The sequence below is a fragment of the Hemicordylus capensis genome, chromosome 2 (genome assembly GCF_027244095.1).
Source record: "Hemicordylus capensis ecotype Gifberg chromosome 2, rHemCap1.1.pri, whole genome shotgun sequence".
Lineage (NCBI taxonomy): Eukaryota > Metazoa > Chordata > Lepidosauria > Squamata > Cordylidae > Hemicordylus > Hemicordylus capensis.
Window position 1 is genome coordinate 108,435,724 of NC_069658.1, and position 21,288 is coordinate 108,457,011.

The 21,288-nt window shown below is 45.0% G+C and overlaps 1 long non-coding RNA gene across 1 annotated transcript; it reads left to right on the top strand.

Annotated features, from left to right (window-relative positions):
• The first annotated feature begins 3,240 nt into the window (after positions 1-3,240).
• On the top strand, positions 3,241-11,198 carry LOC128346491 (uncharacterized). The gene is made up of 3 exons (XR_008316989.1): positions 3,241-3,335; positions 8,169-8,243; positions 9,846-11,198. It is a non-coding gene; the product is annotated as an uncharacterized LOC128346491 (long non-coding RNA).
• Positions 11,199-21,288: the final 10,090 nt, after the last annotated feature.

Genomic DNA, 21,288 nt, shown 5'->3' on the forward strand with positions numbered 1-21,288 from the left:
AGCAGTCAGTGCCTTTGCTGGCCAGAATGCCTGCTGCCGTGTATACGTTCAGGTTTCCTGATAGCTGTACATGAAATGGAAACAGAACAGAGATACCAGGTGAGATGGGATGGGATCCCATGATTCTCCGAGAAAGCAGCCAGCACCAGCCCTCCTGTTTTGAGGAACTGGTAGTACACCACCACCACCGCTTCTGGGACTATGACCTGGTGTGGTAAAACTGGGTCTCCTAGTCCTCCTAACTCGGCTCTTTGGGTGACATTAAGTGGCCTGCTGACAGACTACAACAGGGAAGTGTGTAAAGGGGCTAGACTGGGAAGAGGACTTAATGAGGCACATTGTCTGTGCCAAGACTGCTTGGGGTGTGTGTGTGTATCACATGCAGAACTGTATGCTAGAGAGAAGCAACTGCCAGCCCTGGGGCTCAGTCCAACCTTCCAGGTTTCCCCATCTGGTCCCTAGCCTAGCCCCTGATCCCAAAGACCCTTTGTCTTATGCAGCTCTTTGGCTTTCTCCCACGCAAGGGCTCTTTAACCCCTCCCCACCACCAGAACAGAAGCTTGTCAAGAGTCCAGCAGCCTTTATGAACCTCAGAGCTGCCCGTTCCCATTTGCCTCATGCACAAGGGGAGTGCACTGGCAAAGTTCACACTGAAGGGGAAGGAATGAAAGAGCCCTTTGCTGTTGTCTTGTAGTGAGTGACTGAGGACTCTGCAGCTGCTCACACTCAGGCAGGGGCATAGCAAGGTTGGAGTGGGCCCAGAGGCAAGATTTTAAAATGCCCCCCCCCCCCAACTGAAGCTCAGCTCATGAAGTAAAGAAATCTTAAATGAGGCTGAATAGTGGAAACAAAAAGCATTGTAAAATTTTACACACACACACACACACACACACACACACACACACCCTATGTGCCACAATAGAACATCATCCTAAATTATTTTTAAAAAGGTTTTGTGAATTGTGGACGATGCAATGGTCCTAGAGAAAGACATGCTGTTCTGGTAGCTCCAGGTCTTAACACTCACATCAATTTCGGAGGATGAATACAACTGAAGGAAGCCCGGGCGGGTGCGCGGCTGGGGGAGTCAGTCATGTGACTTGGCTCTGCCCCCCCAAGGCAGTGGGCCCCCAGACAACTGTCTCCCCTTTGCCCCATTATAGTTACGCCCCTGCACTCAGGCGGGGCTTCAGGAGGACTTTGGCTGTGTTTCCTCTGGCAGCAGAGGAGTGAGTCAGTGGGCAGAGGCTTTACTAGTTGTAAGCAGCCCCCTGGTTGCTGACCAGCATCGGACTAGTGCAGATAATCCTTTCTTTCAGCAACTGCCATCTCATGCTTGGTCAGTTTTCTTGCTATATATTTGGCCATGCCTCAGAGAAGGTCCGTGCGAGAGGTCTGCAAGGGCACCTCCAGAACATCTGTTGAATTCATAGTAAACAGGCTCCGTTTGCATTTGCTTCGACAGATCTTAAAAAAATGAGGTTGATTCCCCCATCCCGTTTGACTGTTTTGGTGATTCATACTTTATGTGCCTTTGCTTGGCGGTCGCGAGTGAAGAAATAAGATGGATGCCAAATTTATATGTTAATTTTAATATTGAAGCTATCCTGTGTTTGAAAAATAAGACCAATTCCTCAATTTCATTTCTTACAGGGTGCTGGAGATTGTCATTACGGGGAAATAAAATTATTTCTGAATGCGTGCGACCCCCAAATTCCAATTCTACTGGACACATAACTCCCTGGAGCAGCCTTCATCTCCTTTTCTTGGCATGAACTCCACTCTGTGTGACATGTTAACATTCTCCCAGGACTCTTTCAGGCCACTGAAACAGAAGGTGGTCAGTTCCTTGATAGTTAGCATTGTAAGTTACTTATTCATTGATTTCTTCTTTGCAGAAATCTGTTGCGTTGCTGCTCAGTTCAGGTTTGACATCTTCTTGAAGGATTGTGGGCCATAGGCAATGCAACAGCTATCTGGGCTTCAGAGTCATGGCTGATGCGATTAGAAATGAATGTCAATGGTTTTCATAAGAGCCGTGGAGGCTGGAAGCCATATTCACAAACTGACTTGCTGATGGCTTGGCCCTGAAAGTTTTATTACTTGATTCTGACTCCAATGGGAGTTGTGAGTGCTTGGTGCTTCTTCTTATTGAGTAGACTGACATTTTGTGAGCTGTCACTCAAATGCTTGGCTGAATTGTGTACATGGCTTATGGCCAACGTGGTCTATCAGTACTAGTGGCCAGAAGAGTCTCTTCAGGGAACTGCCCATTCTGAAACAATTTCCTGTGAAGACTCAAGCTGGTAGAGGGTATGATGATGAATATACAAATACAATGGGTATTTATATACCGCTTTTCAACAAAAGTTCCCAAAGCGGTTTAAAGGTAAAGTGTGCTGCCGAGTTGGTGTTGACTCCTGGTGCCCACAGAGCCCTGTGGTTGTCTTTGGTGAATAAGTGTGTGTGGTGGTGGTGGGGGGGGCGTGTTTACCATTGCCTCCTCCCGTGCAGTTTGAGATGATACCTTTCAGCATCTTCCTATATCGCTGCTGTCCGATATAGGTGTTTCCCATAGTCTGGGAAACATACCAGCGGGGATTTGTACCAGCAACCTCTGGCTTGCTAGTCAAGACATTTTCCTGCTGTGCCATTAGGTGGCTTTCAAAGTGGTTTACATATATATAAAGAAATAAAATGGCTCCCTGTCCCCAAAGGGCTCACAATCTAAAAACAAAATATAAGATAGACACCAGCAACAGCCACTGAAGACATGATGTGCTGGGGATGAATAGGGCCAGTTGCTCAACCCCAGCTAACAAAAGAGAACCGCCACTTTTAAAAGGCGTCTCTTTGCTCAGTTAGCAGGGGGAGGAGGTAGAACTGGGCAGGTCAGATGGGCTTTCAGTCTTTGTGCCCCTGCCCAGGAAGTCCCAAAGGAAGGAGGAGCTGTGAGGAGAAAGCTTCTTTCCACCAGTGTGGAGTGAGTGCCCTGACCTCCCTATAGAGAACGTCTGGTCAGGCTCCCTTCCTAGTCAGAGCAGCTCGAAAGCTGCTGCTCTTGCTGGCTGCAGATTACCTCCCTCGACAGTGCCTGCTGCTAAATGCTCACCAAACCGGTCCCACCTGCTCTCTTGTTCTTTCTCCACCCTCCCCCGCATCTTAGTCCAGGAGGGGGAGGGGGAAATGCCTATCACTGCCCTTTGCCTTTACATAAGCAGACTTTGACTGGCAGGAGAACTTGCCTGAGAAGAAAGACGAAGTTGAGGGTGAATTCGGGCCAATTGTGTGCTAGGGAGGTCTGGGAAACGTGAAGGAACCGGATACATTTTCAGGTATTTGGAATCCAACCGTTTGTAGACTGGAAAGTTGGAGATTAGGAGGTTTTTTGCAGACGTGAATTAGCCTCTGAAAAGTGTCAGATGGTTTCAATTGAAAACTCACAGGCAGGGCTGTAGCTAGGGGAGAGGGGGCTTGTGTTTGCCCCTCTCCCCAGCGACCCCTCAGAGTGAGGGAGATAATGAAGAAAATAGGGAGGAGTGGAGCTGGGGGGCCCTCAGGGGCTGTGGGGCCCGGTTCTTTGAACCCATCTGCTCAATTATAGCTGCACGGCTGCTCACAGGTCTCTGTCTTGGAACGAACCTTTGAGTTTCAGTTGAGTGCTGCCGGGACTGAGTAACTTCCAGTTTTTATATTTCCAGTATATATTGAGTTGTGTGTATCAAAAATGTCTGATCCAAGTCTGCATCCAACCTCCTCCTAACTCTACTTCTTTTGCTTACTTGCCTGATGAGGAGTACTGCAAAAGTCAGACGCTAACTCCCATTGTCTGGAGGTGATTGTGGCTGGGGATCATGGGAGTGGTAGTCCAACATTATCTGGGACCCAAGGCTGGGAACCCTTTATTTATTCATTTTATATGTATATCCTTCCCAGGAGCCCAGAACAGTGTATCTGGTTATATTTATCTTCATAACAACCCTGTGAGGTAGGTTAGACTGAGAGATAAGTGACTGGCCCAGAGTCACCCCGTGAGTGGCTGAATGGGGACTTGAACTCAGGTCTTCCCAGTCCTAGTCCAACAGTCTAACCACTACACCACACTGGCTCTTTTCCATTACTTGTTTTGGTGGCAACTGGGGTAAAGGATGGGTTCTTCTTGGAATGCAAGAGTTGGTAGCAGGCAGCACTGTGAAAATTATGCAAGGTCCCTGCTGGGCATTTGTACAGAGGGTAAGCTCATGCTGTGAAAGACTGTGGGAGCCTGTCTGTGTGGAGAGTAAGATAGCGCTTAGAATTTGCTCAGAAGTCCGAATATCCTGTACTTTATAGCCATGTGGAAATGGCCCTGTTTGCATTAAGGTTGGCCCCTGGAACATATGACGTAAGGCAGCTTGAAGTGCCTCTGAGCAGATGCAGAGTGCATTTCCCTCACCAATGAGTAAACACAGTGCCTTTACACATCAGGAATTAGGGGGCAGCATTCTAGATCAGAGGGTAATGCTTCCAGGCAGAATTGAACTTTCAGACCCCCCCACCCCGCCACCTCCACTGAAACTAAATTCTGATTATCAGGAACAAAAATCTTCCTAGTCTTTCTTAGAGTTGTTCTTTAAGAAACTATGGCTGCTATAAACTGCTATAAACTTTGCTTCACAAGACAGATGTTAGATCATCTTAAAAAAAAAAAAAGTTCTAAGGGTGTGGAATGTTGAGATGACTTAGTGTCCCCAGACTGGCTCTTTTGAACACTGAAATATTCAGGCCCAATTAGAAATAAAGTCTGCAATCAGGATGTTTGACAATACTCAGCAAAAATGGGCTCCCTTCCAAACATCTGGAGCAATAATGATCTTCCACCATGTCCCTGAATTATAAATGTGATCAAGAATTGACCGCAAATGAATGCAGCACGATTTAATATAGATCTAAAATAAATCCCAGCATGTGTATTTTCAATTGGTTTAATAGGGACAAGAGTGGTGAAGAGAAAAGCCTTCCACACCAGGCTAAAAAACTCTGAAATTTACTCCCAGCACCCCCACCCCCGTTTTAGGGGGCTAAAAGATAACAGGGCGTCTGCACTTCCTATGAATAACCTTGAGACAATGGCGCCACCTGGTGTTCATGTAGTCACAGCACCGGTTTCTGCAGGCGCTGCTTGATGGTGGTCAGTGACTGGTCACAGGAGAGTAAGGAAAAATAGTTGATGAGAATATAACTTCATACATGTCTGGGCACAGTTTGAATGCTTTGTTTTTTGTGTGCAAGTGGTCTCAATGCCTAATGTACCCTAAGGTTCCATAAGATACACCACTTAGATGTGGGGAAGTCCTTGCAGAATTCAAAAACATCCCCAAAGAATTTCTCAGAAATGGCCCACGTATTTCTAGGGTTCTTTTCCCTTGTGGGACAGAGTCACGTGGGACTTCCACAAATGATAAGTGTGGTGATAAGATCGGTGTGGTAGTGATTTGGATGTGGCTGCAAATCTCTCAAGCAGCTCACAGGGGAACATAGGAAGCTGCCATATACTGAGTCAGACCATTGGTCCATCTAGCTCAGTATTGTCTTCACAGACTGGCAGCAGCTTCTCCAAGGTTGCAGGCAGGAATCTCTCTCAGCCTTATCTTGGAGAAGCCAGGGAGGGAACTTGGAACCTTCTGCTCTTCCAGAGTGTCTCAATTCCCTGAGGAGACTATCTTACAGTGCTCACACATCAAGTCTTGGCCAAGTCCCAATTATATCTCCGCTGAAAGGTTTAACTGCTTGGATACTTGGTAGTGTTTTCTAAGGGCTGAAAAACACAGCGTTGTCCTTGGCGTGGTTGGTGTCCCCCTGCCCTGAAATAGTAACCGTGTGTGTGACGGTGAGATGGCAGAGAGGTACAGAGCCGGCGCTCCCGTTCACCATGCCATGGGCCCCGTCTGGATTGGGCTCCCTTTGGTTATTGCCCCCACAGGGAAGCTGCCACTGGTGCCAACTGCAAAGAGCAGCTGCAAGCCCCCTGGTTTGGACCAGGACCATAGGAGGCATGGCCCCCTCCCTGCCCCCAGGCCCATCCAGGAGCATTTGGCACCTTGCCTGAGGCACCGCACACCTTGTTTTCGGCACGCCATCTTTGCCACGGCTGACGTGGAATGTTCACCTCTGGTGGGGTGTTCCTGTTGGAGAGTGGCTGTAGATCAATGATACAACGCAGGTTTGGCATGCAGAAGGGCCCAGCTTCCATTCCTGGCATCTGCGGACAGGTCCAAGGAGGACTCCTGTTGGGAACCCCGGAGAACTGCTGCCAGTCAGTGCAGACAGTGCTGAGCTCCATGCAACGATGGTCTGACTCAGTGCAAGGTAACTTTATCTGCTCATGTTGTCCCATCATCAGGAGTTGGCAAGTCTAGAGGGGAAATGCCACTTATATTTTACGGAGCGGTGTGGAAACAAAAACTGTGAAGCACCTGACTTCCTCTTCTTCCCATAATCCTAGATATCTGAATCTACTCTTCTTCTATTTCAAAATTATCCTGCTTTTTAGAGAGGTGAATTGTTGCCATCCCGCACTGCAACCCTGAAAGGATAGATTTGTTACATCACATCGTTTGTCCAGCGGTTGGACATTTTGGGTAGTGCTGTGAAACAAAATGGAATTTTCAGTTTGCCAAATGTGTTCTTAAGGGCCTTTGCTCTTGTATATTGCACAAAAGCCTCTAACTAAATTTCCAGTCCATGCCTTATATTTATTTGACATTTATATCCTGCTCTTCCTCGAAGGAGCCTACAGTGCTGCACCTTTACACATTAGGGACGACTAATAGATAAAATAGTGATTAACTTTTTAGGTATTATTAACTTTATTTTGACAGATTGCTACTGACTTGTTTTTATTAAAATGGGCATGATACAGTCAAAGTTAAGTAGTTTGAGCCTCCACTGAAAATAATAGGACCTCAAAGTTATTTATTTTGGCTGGATTATGCCTAGGACTTCTATAGTGGAAATAATTAAAAAGCATTGGGTTTTATTGTTTCTGAATAAATAATCCGAGATAACCTTTTGAGTTTATCTCTCAGTTTTTTGTTTTGTTTTTAACTCTGTGTAAAACCCTGAAAGGGAGATGTGCTGATATAAATAACATCCATTGTGTTCTGTGGAATGGTAGAGCCTAAGGTTGCCTCCCTGCTACCTGACTTTTTTTTTTTAAACTAAGAGCTGTATGACAGGGAGGGGAAAATTCAGATACTTCATATCTGTACTGAGAAAAGTACCAAATTTCTGTGGACATTAAGCTGTTAATGGCACAGGAGCCCGACCAGGAAAACACTGACAATCCCTAATACAATTAGTAATACAGTAATGTTGCCATATTTTACTAGTTTTGCTCCTATGCATTTTACAAAGCCAGACTTGCAGGTTATTTCGCGCGCAACCCCCCCCCCCCCCCCCCCCCGCGCATCTGCATGCCAGAAAAAGTGTCAACTGACAAATTTCTGAATGCGAGCATACTGTTAAAGACACAGGAGCAGGAAAAATTAAAACATTGGCAGTCCTAGTTAGAAACATTACTTTAAAATATGGGCATAGAAGGACTTCATTAATTGTCTAGGGTCTTATACTTTGTTCCCCCCTGACGGTCTGGCATCATAGTACATTCTGATTTGGAATAAAGTATGTTAAGCCCTCCCCTTTCTGCTGCCTTTTCCTAGTCTCTTTTGAATAACTGAATGGCAGAATTTAAAACTCCATCTAGTGGAAGAAAAACAGAGACTGCAGATCATTGTATTTTCTCTATTCCCTGCTTTCTCATACATACAAGTATGTGTGTTGGGTTCCCATCTTACCTTTAAATTTTCATGCCTCAGTAGAGTTTAGGATTTGGGATACAGATTTTATTTGTATATGCTTGGAAAGGAGCCCGGTGAATTCCTTGCCCTTTGTTTTGCTGTTTTGTTTCTTGAGCTAAGCTGCTGCTGCTTCTTTCGGGAAACTAATCTTGACTTAGGAAGCCAAGGAGCCCATGATCTCGTTTTCACTTTGGAATTCCGTGGTTGGTTTGTTCCTTGGTTGGTTTATGCATTTGGCCGTGCTTTCCTAGTGAATTTCCTAGGGAATGATGGGATGATCAAGCAGAAGCCAAAGGACAGGCTGACTTATTTATTCCTTCTTGCTCTTAGTGTTGCCAACTTGCCAGAAAGAAAACATCTTGCTCCTCTGCCTAAGAGAAGTATGAAAAATGCAGAAATCAACAGGTAAAGCCTTTTCAGGACATGGGCTTTGGTTTGTTTATTGATGCAGGCCAAACAACTACAGGGGTTGAAAACTCTGTGTGTTCCACGGATAACCAGCTCTTCAGTTATGAGGGTGAGGGAGGTAGGAAGAGCCTTAAATCCAAAAGGCCCACTCCTGGTCCCCCCCACCCCTGACTTTACACAAATCATGGTCCTCTATTCAGGTGTCTAGAAACTCGAGCTTGTGAGAGAGGCCACGCATAAGAAAATGGGGCCTGTTCCACACCATAATCTGAGCACTGGATAACAGTGACATTTAAAAAACACATCACAACTTTGAACCTAATATTGTAAAGGTATGAAATGAAATGCAAAATAAGATATTTTAACATTTGGAACACTTTCTCCTCCACAGACACTCTCTTTTCAGAATATTATAATTTAAACCAGATCTTTTCCTGCTAGCGAGAAACTGACTTTATGAACTGTGTCAGTTATTTTATACAGAGAAATAGGCCAGGACTCAGAATAATACTGAAGAGAAATCCTGGACTAATAGTTTTCTCCCTGCCAAGCCAAGATTCTGAGCTTTTTTGACTTTTCTCTTTTTACCACTTTTCAATTTGTATTTATTATTTACTGTGGTATAATAATGCAAATACACATTTTTGCTGTATTATTTATTTTAAAAACGACTTGTGGGATTAAGAAGGAAAAAAAGCAGAACTCCAGGGTACATAAAAGATGCAACTATCATTGCAATTGTTAGGTGCACTAATTAGAAGCAGCAAGAATTGCAGCTATACTAAGAGCTGTAGAATTGTATACAGTGCCGTAGCTAAGAAGGTAAGCAGAGAAGTCTTTGGTTCTATTCAGGGGCGCACCTAGGTAATTTTGGAGCCCAGCCCAGCCCTGAAGGGCTTTGGAGGCCCCGCTCTGCTTGAGGGCTAGGGAGTGGGGGGTTTGGGGGCAAGTCAAATCTTTCTTTTAAAACGTTTTTTCCCTGTGCGGTGGGGATGGGGGCAGCTAGCAGGGTGTGCGGGCACTCAAGGGGAGACCGAGGCCCTAAATGGGCCCTTTAATGGGCCCAAACAGCCCGACCTGTTATCTGGGTTGCAAGTGGGTTCAGGGAAAAGAGCTCTTGCCACTGCCTCTGCCTCCCCCTCCCCTCGACGGCCCACGCCCTGCTGGCCGCCCCCGTCTCTTCTATCATCTCTGCCGTGCAGCAGTGGTTGAAAAAGATTTTTTTTAAAAAACTAACTTGTGTGGTGGGGCAGGTGCAGGTAGCAGCAGGGGTCTGGGGAGGCCCCCCCTGCAAACATTTGGAGCCCCCCGGAGACAGGAGGCCACGGACCAAATCCCCAAGGTCTGTGGCTAAGTGCATCTCTGGTTCTATTTTGCCTCTGCTAGAAACTTATTAAGCAGCCTTAGGCAAGCTCCTATTACTCGGCTTCAGACCCTCATTATCCATATGGGGATAATAATGCTGACCTACCTTACAGGGTTGTTGTGATGATTATTGAGACGAGCCTGTAATGTGTTTTATATTCAAGGAATTATGATAACGCTATTATATCTGCAAATGTGGCTCTGTCTGAAGTTTTTTTTTTTGCATATGATCAGGTCTCAGCTATAAGATGAATAACCAAGGGCACAATCCACCACAATACTCATGTTCAAGCATTTTTGCCCTGCTGCTGTTCATTTCAATAGGAGTTCCACAGAAGAATCTTCCATTGGCTTGTTATTTATAATTATTTATGCTGTACTGTACATGGGTGGAGAAAGAGGGCATGCAGGCTTGCCTCGTGACGTGCAGGACGTGGGATCAGGGAGTGATGTCCACTTCTCTTGCTTCTCCACAAAAGCACTCTTTGCTGCCAGGATTACGTCCCTGAAGGCTACATAACCCTCAGGGACATATTCCTGGCAACAAATAGAGCTTTTGCAGGGAGGAGAGAGAAGCTGAACATCACTTCCTGATTCCCACGTGCTATGAGGCAAGTCTGCAGCACAGCTCGTGTCCTGGCTGCCTAGGAGGTTGGACCTCTTGCCTCACCATCATAAGGCTGTGGAGAAGGTGGGCTCGTATTTATATATCAATTACTCTTTATAATATGTTTCACAGCCTCAATATATATGATACAGATGAAAATCTAGTGCAATTGTATTCACCGATAATGTACCTATTGAATCTTAAATTAATAACTTTTTTTTTAAAGAATCAAATGTTTCCTGCCAAGATCTGTTTTCCTTTCCTTGCAAAAAGAAAACCACCATATCAGGGGGAGCAAGACTTTAACCCACGCCTTTGACTATGAGGCTGGTTTTCTGTTTGCAGAGAAGGTTTAAACATAGGGGAACACACAAAAAAATGACACCCCCCCCCGAAGTGGTGCAGTCCATTCTACCACCATTTCATTCTGCTGCATGCAGAGATGACATATCACTTCAGTCTCCAATCCAGACTGGGTACCAGGATGGTAGCCATACATTCTGCTGAAGGGTGTGGTGTATTATTAGAGACATACCTCAAATAAAAACGTCATGCTGTGCTTTCTCTGTGCAAATGTAAATCCACAATAGCTCTTAAAGGTAATGGGAAATTGAACACTTGATGTCACTGTTGCTCTCTGCAAATAAATATGAAACATTTATCTGACACTGGGAAGAAATGTTTCCAGGGTGGAGAGCTGAGTGTTCCACCCTACTTCTTCATCCGGAACCTTTATTTCATCTGGGACTCCATCATAGCTAGAGAAGATCCACCGGGCTGCAGTTTATCACAGTCACTTGCTGATCTATCATCTGTAGCAATAACAAATGTGTCCCCCATGAAACGTGCATTGGATCACATCTGGTTTTGCCTATGTGTTATTTATGACAGCTCAGATGTTGACTCGGTGCAACAGCCGAGGGAGGTAGATGTGCCACATGGCGAGTAATATACTGCAGGTTCTGTCAGTGGATACGCCTTTAAAAGCCATTTCTTTTGAATGATCACAGGTAGCCTGTCTCTTTGAATCATGGCTGTGAAAGTCAGCTGGAGTTCTCTGCCCTATACCACTGGCGTGGTGACGACATCAGTAGTTATTCTAGCTTTTCGAAAATCTACTCATCACAGGCAATATCTTTTGATAACTTCAGATAGTACTTTGCAGTTAGTTCTTTTTCTTTCCTTCCTCGCTATAGCAAAGAGATGTTATATATGCAATGAGTTGGCTTTCCTCTTCGGTTCTTATTTTTGGATTGTTATTACTACTGCTACTATTATTATTAAATACTGCTTTTCAATGAAAAAGTTCTCAAAGTGGTTTACATAGAAAATAAAATAAAATAATGTGTTCACAAAGGATGGCAAATGCCACCAGCACCTGCAAGAAAGTGAAGAAAAAAAGAGTCATTTTGATGGGAGTGAAGGGTACTGGTAAAATGTTTTTCTTTTCTTAGCTACTGAGGTTTCAGCCAAGCTATAGAACAAGAGTAGCTTAAATATAAAGGATCAGAGAATACTGCTCTTGGCTGGATCAGAGAGATTATGTATGTATGTATGTATGTATGTATGTATGTATGTATGTATGTATATTCATTCATTCATTCATTCATTCACTCACTTATTTATTTATTTATTTATTTATTTATTTATTTATTTCCCTTCCTTCCTTCCTTCCTTCCTTCCTTCCTTCCTTCCTTCCTTCCTTCCTTCCTTCCTTTATCTAGGGTTACCTTTGAGGATGATCGGGAAGCTACAACAGGTCCAGAATGCAGCGGCTCGTTTACTTATGGGTGCCAGAAAATATGACAGGGTGACACCTCTCCTGCAGTCATTGCACTGGCTGCCTATTTGCTACCGAGTTCAATTTAAGGTCCTGGTTTTGACCGTCAAAGCCTTGCGGGACCCGCCTCTCCTATCCAGTTACATCCCGTCTGGTCAGATCTTCTCATATGGCCCTTTTGTTGATCCCTGATTTCCGAGAGGTTTGGGGTGCTAGGACCCGTGAAAGGCCCTTTTCGGTTGCTGCCCCACTTCTCTGGAATTCCCTCCCCTTCAGATTCGTTTAGCTCCTTCCTTATTGATTTTGAAATCTCTATTGAAGACTTTTCTTTTTCGCCAGGCTTTTACCCTGTAGTTTACCTATTTGTTTTTTTCTTTTTGTTAGTTACTTTAGTTTTTAATTTAGAATGTAATTTTAATGCTGTCTTGCTCTGTAAGTTTTTGTACACTGCCTAGACTCTTTGGAGTGGGTGGTATATTAAATGTTTCTAATAAATAAATAAAATACATAAATTAATGTTTACAAAATCAAGCCTGCGCTATCTGTGAACTTATCAGGCAAGGTCAATTATCTAGGATTGCCCCCCAGCCCCAGGGTTCCTCCTCACACACATAGCATTTATCAGCATGGAGATGCAGTGATAGACAATGTGTGATACCTGTTGAATTTCTATCAATCAGGCAGCTATTAATGGTGTAGGAGCCTTTCCAGGAAAAGCTGTAGTTAGCACCCTTGGCAAAGAGGCACCTTTTGACTTGGTGATTCTCTTTATTTCACAGGGGGAGGGTAACTGGCCCTATCCACCCCCAGCACAGTACCTCCAGTGACTGTTGCTGGTGTCTATCTCACATTTCTTTTTAGATTGTGAGCCCTTTGGGGACAGGGATCTTTCTTTCTTTCTTTCTTTCTTTCTTTCTTTCTTTCTTTCTTTCTTTCTTTCTTTCTTTCTTTCAACTGCCCTGAGCCATTTTTGGAAGGGCGGTACAGAAATTGAATAAATAAAAAATATAAATAAAAATAGTTGTCTGCCCCCATACAGTAGTTACTAATGGGAGGAGAGAAGGCAGGAGATTGTATTGACGTGAAAGGCATAGAGGAAGTAATTCAAGAAAATGTAGAGATCCAGATGCCCTCCTTGTAGCACCACCTTGGCATTGTTCTTCCACAATGAGTCACAAGCAGAACTACATTATCAATTCCACACTGCGGTAGATAATGTGATTTTGTGATACAGTGGATTCCCCATACCCCTACCCTGCCTGCTTTACCTCTTCTGTTTCTGTGGTCTGTTGTATCGGGCATGCACCTCTCCAAAAAGACAGAACAGTAGTGCCACAACACTCCATATGCATAGTTCTTGTGATGCTGTATTGCTGTTCTGAAGGAGGGGAAAAGTCCGATTTTCTGCATTTCTGTACAGGTTGACAATCAATGAATGACAAAGTTGCATGAACCCTCTGTAAGGCATGAGATGAACAAGGTGTGACAATCCCAGACTAAGCACTCTGGCTGGAAGTATCCTAGCTCAAGGCCTTGAGGTAGGATTTGGGTTGTCATCTTTGTTCATTGATCTTTCAGGTTTGTTCCTTTGCCTTAAATGACAACCTTACCAGCAGGAAGTTCACAGGTGAGGCTTCTCCTAGCGTAGAGATAGTGATCCAGAAAAACTCCACTTGCTTAATCACTGCAAGTCAGCTCAAGACACAAGACCAAGGAGAAAAGCTGCCATTTCTAGATGGGACTGCGAGATTTTCTTTCTGGTGGGACTCTCATGCTTTAACCCCCCACCCCACTTCACCAAATATTGGAACAAGAGGAACACAATACAGTGAAGAGCAATAAATAAAATAAATTACTTCTTCTACTGGGAAGACCTGCCAGATGGTTATAGAAATCTTAGTTAGACACATGCTCACAAATGACTGTGTTCAATAGGCCTATAACAGGTCGTTATGGGAACCCACCAGCAGAATTTTGCCCTTTAAAAGTCATCTGTTTTTGTCTTCTAGCCTGCAAGTCTCATGTGCAGCCTTTTGTGCCAAAGTGCTCTATGGTCACAGCAGCCCTTCTCTGCAGGACATCTTGGGAGTGAATGTGAATGTTTCATTCTTGTTAAGTGATACATTTTCGAATAAACACTCCCTCCAGGCTTCTGGGACTGTTGAGAATGGAGTGCTAAACTCTCAAGACTGAGAGTTAAGTCTCAGAAAATACACGTGTTGGCAATCCATCATGCTCCCACTACTAATTAACATAACAGGGACACAGTAAATGACCAGAACCCACACACTTTACTCTGCTCGGATTACCCTGGTTTTATAACAGCGTCTCCCTTGAAGTTACAATGGCAATTTATCCATGCCCATTGGAGAGAAGATAAATGGAAGGTGCTAAAATAGATATATATTTTACAGCTATTATTTTCTTTCTATAGGATAGACCTTGTGAGACAAGGGCCCAGGGCTAAAGCTATTAAAAATACACCCTCTGTTGATGTTTGCTGAGCATGACTTTAACATCTATCTATTGCACACATAAAACATGGTCCTCCAAGCCACCATAAAAGTGGAAAAGAATCGATAGACTCTCTCATCCAGCCCCCCTGCTCCAAAGCACCTCAGACAGATCTACACAAGGCTGATCTCAGAGTGCCACAAGTAGACACTGAAGGAAGATTCCTGGTCAAGAAACTGCTTCAGTTCATCCATCACATACTTTTCAAACTCTGCATTGTATGGCTGCATATGAAAATAAAGTTTCTCATCTTCCACTGAATGCACACATCAGAGAGCACTTGGCCATATTGTTCCCCCAACTATTAAGCTAATCAGTGAAGGTCCTGCTCCGTATATCTTTGCATCATGAAGTCAAAACATCTGAAGCGAGGAAGAGATGTAGCTCAGAGGTTATGGAATGACCTTCTAGAAGACCCTCATCAATGTACACCTCTTTTGGCTCAGCTTCGGACCAAGTACAAAGTCCATTTATTTTGTACAGCATTTGGGCAGTAGGAACAAGTAGGTTTGAGACCATTGTGGATCCCGTTCATAATCCCCCCCACCATCTCCCTATGGGTGTCACTGTGCATATAGAAGGGATTAAGCCTTATTTTGTGTGAGTAACTGTGGGCTGGGAGTCCCAGGAAGGAGTGGGTTGGCTGTTTGTGTGAAAGGCAATGGGAAGCAGTTATAGGCCTTCTGTGGAAAAGAATGCAGAGAGGAACAGGAAGGAAAGGTGGAGCCACTGAGCCCTGTGTTGATTTCCTCTCCTGTGTGGAATTGCACATGTAGAGGGAGAGGGAGTGAATTGGGTGCCTGACTTGCATGCTGACTTTTCTTTCTCCTCTCCTCTCCTCTCCTCTCCTGTATATTTGCTGCTGCATTTTAGTTTTCTGTTAATTGTCTCTGAGGGCCAGAACAGATGAGATCTGGGAGGTCATGATTGGATCACTCAAAATTTTAATTTGTAACTTAACATCATCCATACGATATGAACTCTGGATTTGATCAGAGCAGCGGCACTAGTGGAGGTGAGGTCAACCCTTTCCCCCTCATGCCATTTTCCAGGCTGAAATTGTTGTCCCGCTAGCTGTTATTAACCCTACAGCAGAAAACTGTAGGATTAATACAAAAACAAAGATGTTTAGGGGTCTTTGGGGGGTTAGTCTTATGATGTGAACTACTGTAAGCCACCTGAAGCACAAGGATACATATCTTTTGGACTGATAAATGAATACTAATCAATTCATAAGAGAGCTGGACTTGTGGTCGTGAGCATGAATTCTCTACTTTGCTAAGCAGGGTCTGTCTTGGTTTGCCTTTAGATGGGAGACTACATGTGAGCAGAGTAAGATACTCCCTTTAGGGAATTGGGCAATAGCTCAGTGCAAGAGCATCTAGGTCCCAGGTTTACTCCTGGTATCTCCAGGTATGGCTGAGAAAGACTCCTGCCTGTAACCTCGGAGAGCTGCTGCCAGTCAGAGAAGACAATACTGAGCTAAGTGGACCAATGGTCTGACTTGGGATAAGGCAGCTTCCTACATTCCTATCAGGGTCTTGCATAGCTCCCCCTCATTTCTCGGAGGATTGAGCAGCAGTCTTTTTCAGCAGACTATGCAAGATTCAGCATGAGGATGGTGCAACCTTTACCCCATTCCTCCCAAGTTCCAAGAGATCATCATGTCAAGCAACTTCAGCAGTGTTTCTCCAAGTATGCACGGCAGAGTTCCTTTTAAAAGCCATGTGCTAAAAATGGCTTTGCTGAAATTTATTGCACCAGAAACTTGCCAAACTCCTTAACATTTGTGGCAGTTATGGGGAGGGGGAGGAAGGAAACTACATCTATTGCTGACTTGACATATTGCTTGGGTCGCTGCGTGGATACTGGAGTGTTGATACTCACAGGGAGAGCTTCCACAGGCCCTTAGTGAAAGCCTGGCAAAGAATCAGCTGACATTAAATGGGAGCACAGAAAAGGTCGGCTTTCTTGGGGAGACAATGAAATGGCAACAACAATAGTTTTATTGGAGCAAGATGATATGACTTGGAGAAGCATGTGCTGGAGCTTTTGCTGGACTCTCTCACTTCAGGCTGTGGGTGGGGGGAATCACTTGTCTGAATGCTCCCCTAGATATATTTTAAAAAATTCCTCTCCCTCCCTCCTCTCTCTCTCATAGTATGTCAGAGAGAGACTTAGCTTAGAATCCTTCCTAGATTCAGAGAAGTTTGGGTTTCCAATATAGACGAGCATTCTGACTTGGGATCAGGGGTGGCCCTTTCATGAGGCAAGGTGAAGCAGGTGCCTCAGACTATTGGGGCATAGAGAGGCAGCAAGATGCCCCCCTGCTACTGCAGATTTGGGGGACCAACTTGACCCTTGCAAACTTTGCAAGGGATGCCTCTCTTCACACTCCTTTCAACCTCCTCTCCTCTCCACCCCCATATCACTTGCAAAGCTTCCACACACAAAGGGCTGGTGTTGAGAGGGGGCTGGCCCCCACCCGAGGTAAGGAGTAAGGCAGCATTTCATGCTCTACCTGAGATGCTGTCCTACCTTGGGGCACCCATGCTTGTGACTTCCGATCTGGGAATCTGAGGTGGTACTACTACAACTATGAACATTTATATACCGCTTTTCAAGAAAAGTTCCTAAAGCAGTTTACATAGAGAAGTAACAAAACAAAACAAAACAAAACAAAACAAAACAAAACAAAACAAAACAAAACAAAACAAAACAAAACAAAACATGGCTCCCTGTCCCCAAAGGGCTCACAATCTAAAAAAGAAACATAAGATAGACACCAGCAGCAGCCACTGGAGGAATGCTGGGCTGGGGATGGATAGGGCCAGTTGCTCTCCCCCTGCTAAATAAATAGAATCGTCACTTTAAAAAAGGTGCCTCTTTTCTCAATTAGCAGGGTACAGTCCAGCAAGAGAGTTCTCTTAATTATTCTTAGGTCAGGGGATAATGCTGATCATGTTTGCCAACTGAGGAGCATCAGGACATGGGGCTGAGTACAACCACAGGCACCACTTCCAGTGTTCCCTCTAAGGTGTGCATGTGCTCATGTGCTCACATGTTTTTCGATGTCCACTCAGTCAATTTTAGATCCCTCCTAGGTTGAATCAGGAAGGCCCCACTCTGAATGTATGTGTGCGCACACTACCTTGGTATTGCTGCCCAGAACAAAACTCATTCCACACACAGATGGAAAAAAATTAAGAGAACACTGACCACTTCCCATTCCTTTTCAAGCAATTTCTGGGCAGTGTGCAGTGCAGATGTTACTCTGTGATTAAGTAATGAGCCATGATTAGCATCACCCCTGCTAATTGGGCAAAGAGGTTCCTTTTAAACATGGTGATTCTCTTTATCTAGCTGGGGGAGGGCAGCTGGCCCTATCCACCCTCCCAGCACAGTACCTCCAGTACAGTACCTCCAGTGACTGTTGCTGGGTCTATCTTATGTTTCTTTTTAGATTGTGAGCCCTCTGAGGATAGGGATCCTTCCTTCCTTCCTTCCTTCCTTCCTTCCTTCCTTCCTTCCCTCCCTCCCTTCTTTCTGTAAACCACTTTGCAAACTTTTGTTGAATAGAGGTATATAAATAGTTGTTGTTGTTGTTGATGATGATGATTGCTATTTCCACATCGCATGGCTGGGTCCATGGTTATGTTTCATTACTGAAAATGTTCCATGCAACTTAATTGTGTATTTTCATGCAAGTAACGTGCAAATTAAGCAGAATTAAAACTGTTTAAGGCTGGAACATGTCATTCGCATATGGCCATAAGCAGAATGAGGCAACTGGTCCCCAAAAGGCATAGTGTAGCCTAGTCTGGAGTCCACAGAAGATAAATGTGTAAAAGATGGGGTGAACTCATGCGGTGCTTCTCTCAACATAGACTCCCTTTGTGTTTGTTTGTGACAATCAGGATCCTTATGGGAAGGAACTTCTTGAGCAAGGTCTCACGATCAGTGAGACCCGGTTTGGGAAGCTCAGTGGGGAGAGTGGGCTAAGCCCGCTCTCCTAGCAGACAATCAGGGCGGGAGCCCTGGGCGGCTGGATTGGCCACTCACATGATTGCTGGCTCCATGATGGAGAGTTTGGGGGCCGCGTGCCCCCCGGAAGCACCAGAATGTCCTGCACAAGCATGCAGGGCATACTGGGGAGACCCCCAAGCCGGGAGGCTGCTTTTCAGCCGCCTGCTGGGGGTCTACTTGTGAGTAACCATGCTGCGGAGCCTCACCGTGGCTACTCACAATAAAAAACCCTGGGTTTGGGGAGTGCTTGCTCCACCAACCCGGTTTAAGGGGCGGGCTACTTGAGCGGGTTACCTGGTTACCTCCTTGCAGCCGATCCCGGTGGTTTTCACAATTGTAGAAAATCGGGCTAGCGGAGGCTAGCCTGATTTTCTACAATCGTGTGAATAGCCCCCTTGACTTAAGTGAAGATTGGTGTTCACAAGGAAGTGGTTCTTCTCCAAAATAGTTTATCCTTTGCTCAGGTCATAGGAACATAGGAAGCTGCCATATACTGAGTCAGACCATTGGTCTATCTAGCTCAGCATTGTCTTCACAGACTGGCAGTGGCTTCTCCTGTATTTCGATGGAGAGATTTTAATCTGCCTTTTGGGAACAATTGCTGTAAAGATTTTCTGGGGCATGTTCAGTTCCTGGTTGTTTGGAGTTTTTCTCTGCACTGAGAGGTGGGTTCTGACTTTTGTTGTTTACAACCAGACTGGACATTGGGATGCCTTGGACTCATTTGTGTTCTGAGACTCCATTGACCTACATGGTCTGCCTCCTCCTGCATTTGAAAAGGTTCACAGGCAGCCTTGCTAGCACTCTGCTTTCATTCCACTACTCCTACACTTGGGAGAGTATATACATCATGATCCATCATCACCTTTTGTTTATGAAGCACCTAATATTACTTGACACTGAAATGTCTGTACAGTAAATGAATGGGCATAAATGAATGGGCGTTCTGGTGTTCCTCCAGACTGCCAGTACTGGTGTTGAATTCTCCAGTCAGAGGCGTAGCTAGGGGAGAGGGGCCATGTTCACCTCTCTTCCCAGCGGCTGTACAGAGTGAGGGAGATAATGAAGGAACTAGGGAGGCGTGGAGCTGGGGGTCCCTCAGGAGCTCATGGGTCTGGGTTCATTATACCCCTGCTACAGTTAAAACAATAGCAAGTTATTGCTTTCTTGCCACATGATAAGGAAACAGCTGATGTATTTTGTGTTGAGGGGTGTAAGGAGAAACATTAAAATCCGCATGCAGCAGAGTATGCTCTGGTGGTAAAGAAGTTTTGCCCAAGAGATTATCTGGAGATAGTCGTTTGAGTTCAAAAAACAAAGATTTATTTAAAAACCAAAGCATCACATACTGAGAGAGACCTAGATCAACAGGCACTAGGCTCCAACAACTGAACATTTTGAACGGACTCTTAACTGACCAAGAGAGACCTGTTAGCATGACTCCTCATGCTGTTGCTAGCAATGCTTTTCTGCTGTCTCCCAAGAGCCCCCTCATTTTTGTCTGAGTCTCTTGGCTTGGAGATCTCACTCTTGAGATGCTCAAAAGCCTCACAGCATTGTGTGCTCTCTGTTTATGGCACATGGGGACAGGTCACTTAGTGACAGTGGGCCAGTCACCCCTGGATTTGGCTCCTAACAAGCAAATTGGAAAGGGGAGCAGATGCACGCCCTCCCTATGCTGAGACACCCTAAGTAGACCCCAGAAGTTAACTAAAAGCAGGACGGTTAACTCTCTGCCAAGGTCACGCTGCACTCAGAAGAGTGAACTCCCTCGCCTTCCCCTCCTTGCAAAGGATAGCAGCAAACTATTGAGCCAATAAACTCAGCAGGAAGAACGCAGATAAGGCTCACTGAGGTGCTTTCTTCCCCTTCACAAAAGAGGCTGAGTCAGCAATAAAGACCGAAGAGATGCATCCATTAAAAGTACTGATTGGCTTATTGGACCTCCCGTCCATGCAGATTTCCTCTTCTCACATCTATGCACTCTGTTTTCATGACACAAGTCTTGGCATGCCCGTCTGCAGTTCCCACATTGTTACACGCAGGAAGAAAGGTCAGAAACAATGGACTCCTTGCCAATTCCACCCAACACACCTATCCAACAAAAAAGATCAATTGGAATGTGCCCCCCAGGATATATTTTGGGTATAAGAAGTCCCAATTTCATGACCCAATGTTCTCTTTGCATGCCATTCACATTGGAGTCACCAGTTGCTGTACAGGCTATTTACTGTTCACAGGCCACCATGCCAGGCTGTGTCCAGTTCTTCATACCACCCTTCAGATCGGCCTTCTTGCCCAGCCTGATCTGCCCAGTCTTCCTCGCCAACATAGGAAGCTGGTTCCATGGAGGAAGCACCCTCGCAGATTCACCTCTATCAACTAACCCCTCCAACATTTTTGCACCCGCCTTTGATCAACCTGTCCCTGAGGAATGAGGTCCCTTGGTGGTTCCAGGAGCCTTGAGATCCCTTTGTCCAGATCAGGTGATATGAGCCTTTGTCCCTCACTGGGCCCAACTCTGTCTCTATTTCCCTTTCTTAAATCCAACTGCCTCCTTCTCTAAAAGCCTCTTTCTCTTGCCTACCTGGGAACTTATACAATTAGGACTTTAAGCTAAAATGCCTCACTGCCATTGAACGAAACTTTAATAGTAATATTGCTTTAACCACATATTTCTTCTGCTGCACCCCTTCCTACAACTAATTCTTTCTTTTTATTTTGAAACTTAAATCTTGTTTCAGTCCAGT